The 4,188-nt window shown below is 46.9% G+C and overlaps 1 pseudogene; it reads right to left on the bottom strand.

Annotated features, from left to right (window-relative positions):
- Nucleotides 1–2,438: 2,438 nt before the first annotated feature.
- LOC101583185 lies at nucleotides 2,439–3,355 on the bottom strand (annotated as a pseudogene).
- Nucleotides 3,356–4,188: the final 833 nt, after the last annotated feature.

Here is a 4,188-nt window from a genome sequence, read left to right as displayed (position 1 = left end):
TGGGCAGAGAAAAGCTTAGAGGCCAAGCTCTGAGGCCAGGGACCTGGTCTTTGTTCCTTGTTTTTTACTCCTTGTGCACTTTCACCAGGGCCAGGTATGCCCCACTCTTTTTGTAGTACTGAGGATTGAACTTGTGCTTGCCAGGCAGGTTCTTATGCTGCTGAGCATTATCCTAATGGGCCAGGTATGTTTTATTCCATAAATATTTGCGGACTGAATGAAGGAACTAGTGCTGTACCAGTCACAAGGGTGCACAGAGGAGGGAGACTGTGGACCCGTGCTTTTCACACCTGTGAGTCTTCCCCATGAGCCCATGGTCTGTGTGAAAGCCACCCCCCTGAATCCCAAGGAGCGAAGTCCTCCTCAGAGTAGGGGGCCAGTGAGTGTGGGGCTGTAGGATAATCTTTCAGCCCTTTCTGAAGGGGTTGAGAGAATGACATTTTGTCTGAGTAAGGAGGGGCCACTTCTGAGTTTAAGAGGACTAGAAATTTGGTTTGTGGGAGAAGAGTTTTTAGGACTCGGGTTCTTTGGGACCTGATACACAGTGGAGCTTAGGATATGAGTCTGAGGGGAAGGAAAGGGAGGGATAGGACCAGTGGAAAGCAGCAGCCCAGTGGGGACTCCTTCTCCTGCAGCCAGGGATGGGGCGGGGTGGACCCATCCGGGTCAGGCCAGCTGCCCATACGAGAGAGAGAGAGAGAGAGAGAGAGAGAGAGAGAGAGAGAGAGAGAGAGATTGAGATTTTCTGTCTTGTCAAATTTGAGGATCCCAACATTCTTAAGGAAATGAAACAATGTTTTCAAATTATTTTCTGATGCCATGGTGCCCTCTGGTGGAGCTGCTGAGGTACTCCTCCCGAGGCTTGCTCCGAGCTGTGCTTTGGGGAGAACGGAGCTCCTGCAGATTATCTGGCAATTCAAGCTGCAATCCACGGAGGCCCCAAGTCTTGTCTGCTGAGGGTGAATGCGACTTGTGAAGGTGTTCTGGGTTGACGTTTCTGTTGTTTATGCCACCTGTTCTAGCTGCCCCAGCAGATGGCACAGATCAAGTCTACATTTTGGATGGGGACCCATTGGAATCATAATTGCCACATAATACCCATGTGACCTTGGACAGGTCATTTCAATTTCTTTGAGCCCCAGTTTCCCAGGCTGTAAAGTGGAGGAATATGCAAGTGACTGTCCTGCTCCAGGGATCCCGTGAAGATGCAGTGCGGCTTGTGAATGACAGGGTGCCGCGCGGTATTGCATGAGATATGGGTGCGGTGGTGTGACGAGAACGTGAACCTGAAGCTAAAGCTCAAAGCCCCCCTCCCCATGTCTTCCTTTGTCTTGGTTTATATCATTGAACAGCAATCCATGTGGGGCTGCAGACACCCAGTGCTCCCACAGCGGCTGGTCTAGGAGCCCTGGCTCAGGATCCCCTAGAGGGCAGGCTGTCAGCTAGGCTGTGTCATCTGAAGCCTTTGAAGATGTTCCCTCAGGACTGTTGGGTGTCTTTACAGGGTGGCACATGCTGTCCTCAGAAGAGCTGACGACAGTGAGAGAGTTGGCAAGCCCATAAGCCTGTGTGAGTTCATCTCTGGACTCTTGTGTCACTTTGGCCTTCTGTTCATGAGTAGTCACCATGTCCTGCCCTCATGCCAGTGGGGGCAAGCAAGCTTCACTTCTTCAGGGGTGTGGGTACAGTCTAAGGCCACCCCCAGGGTCAGGTCCATTCACCCTCCGGGTTGTGCCCAGCTGTCCATTTGCTTTTCCTTCTCCACATCACAAGTTGGCCCAGCTGACTCTGAAGGGAACCAGAAGCTTCCAAGGTCCTCTGGACCCAGGACCCCGTGTCCCCCCATGACTCACTCTGTCACCCGCACTCCCTGACCTGGTGTGTTGCGTAGCGCACACTGGGATACAGGCCATCAGCTCCCAGGTGAGTATGTGGCATATTTCCAATGGAGACACATGGAGCTGCTCCAGGAAGTAGCTCTGACAGGGGATGATAGGAGATGAGAACTGATCTGCAAAGGGCACAGGGACAGGAAGGGGGCTGTTTGGCAAACTGGCAAACTGTACTCAAGTTCTCTCCCACTGTCTTTCTCTCTCTGTCCAAGTGTGATGAGTTTATTTTATTTTACTCTGATGAAAAATAAGGATTTCACCATAGCACAGAGACTGATACATTAAAAGGTCATGAAAAAGTGACATATGACACGCTTGATGCAATGGGGGGGTTGATTCACTTCCAAACATGCACTACTTTGAATTGAAAAATGGTTCCAGGTTTCAAACTTCTCTGAGAGTGGGCTTCAGTTTCTGGACTTCCTGTGAGGAGGATTGCTATTCTCTAAAAGAATAAAACATTCACACTTTTGAAATTTCACAGAATTTTAATATCAAGACATACTGGGTTCATTTATCTTCACTTTCAGGGGTAAATATGATGGTTTACTCAAAATCACATTCAGTTTCCAGTTCAGATCGCATCCCAACCTTGTGAACTACTGCACTGAAGTTCCTTCCACTGATTAAAGCTGACAGGGTCAGCTTGACTCCTGGTGGAAGGGTCTGAGTATAACCCAGCCCTATCAGCCTGGGATTTACTTTAGCAGACAGAGAGCTTCTACGATCCAGTTTGTATTTAGCAGTGATGTCAAAAGGGGTGTTGTTTCTACCAGCATTCCGTGTACAGCTTATTGACATTTCAATCTTCCTAACTTTCCAGTAGATAGAACTAACCTCCAAATGCAGTGCCATCATACATGGAAGTATGCAGATGCAATTCTGCAGCCTTCTAACTCAGGGCAAAGTCATCCTGAGACAGTTTGGATCTGGCTGTGTCAAAGCTGTGTCATTTCATGGCCAGCAATGCAATATTCAATGACCAACACAGCCCAGCCATAGATGAGGGGACCCCAAAAATCTGTATCAACATTCCTGCCACAATAGAAACAATGCTGTTTGTAGGAGGCCTTCAACTTCTCACTCTTCTTTTCTGTGTTTGGTATACGCATGGATTCAAGAGTCTGCTTCAACCCTTCTGCCAATGTATCTTCCAAAGAGACTTCTGTCCCAGGATCATTGTCTGTGTTCCATTTTTGGGTGGTGCTAAGCTCCTAGTCACATGTATTTGATTTCTAGGTTGCCTGAAACTTTCTCTGTATCAGTACAAGCATGTCCTGGAGTAGAAATTTCTATTTTACTGAAAGATTTGGTTTTCAGGTCTATTTGCCCAAGCCAAGCCCACACCCCTTGTTGAAGACACCCTTAGCAGCCTTTCCTGGGTCACAGTATGGCAGTGTGTTACATGTAAGTCTAACCAAGGGCCTGTCCCTCTTTGTGTCCTGAAAACCAATGATGTCCATGCCTGTGTGGCCTCGTTCACCCCAAACATGTCTGCCACACTTTCTCCATTTGTCTGTGTCTGTTTGTCTGTCTGTCTTCCTATCTCTCCTCCCTCTCTCTCTGTCTTCCTTCCTTCCCCCCACATCTTTACAGCTGAGCTGGTGTGGTGCTTTCTCTTCTGCTGCTTGGCAACTCTTCTCTCTCTTATCCTTCCTAACTCACACCCTGAGGTGATGTTTAGCAGATCCTTAGACGGCTCCTAGTTCTACTTAAATAAACAAAACCTGGGTACCTCTGCATAGTGCTGATAGACTTCTGTTGACACAAAAATGTATTCCAAACTCTGCAGAATAGAAAGTTTTTCTTAAAACTTCTTGTTTCTGAAAGCAATTTTTATTTATTGTTAAGAATTTCAATTTTTATAGTGCAAAAAGGAGAAAATAGTGACTGTGTCCCTCTGGGCCAGGGCTGGGTGAGGCTGACATTGGACGTGTGCCCACACTTTTTGCACATGCATGCACACTGAGCACTGCTGGCACACGTGGCATGCATTGTTGAATAACGTGTCTCTTTCCTATTAACATTTATAGTGAATATTTTTCAAGTGAATTCTTTTCTACAATGTATTTCAAACTACCTATTTAAAATTTCTGCTACATCAATGTCAGATTTTATTTAGACTACTTTGATTTTGTTGTTGTTGATTTGTGTTTTAGTGGTCCAGGGATTGAATCCATGGCCTTTACACTGAGCTACATCCCACTGCTTTTTAAAATTTTGAGTTAGTTTCACTAAATTGCTAAGTTACCCAGGCTGCGGTAAGACTTTCTTTTTGCTTCGGCCTCCCAGAGTA

Source organism: Octodon degus, unplaced genomic scaffold (assembly GCF_000260255.1).
Source record: "Octodon degus isolate 3935 unplaced genomic scaffold, OctDeg1.0 scaffold00127, whole genome shotgun sequence".
Classification (NCBI taxonomy): domain Eukaryota; kingdom Metazoa; phylum Chordata; class Mammalia; order Rodentia; family Octodontidae; genus Octodon; species Octodon degus.
This window is presented reverse-complemented; position numbering and strand designations above follow the sequence as displayed.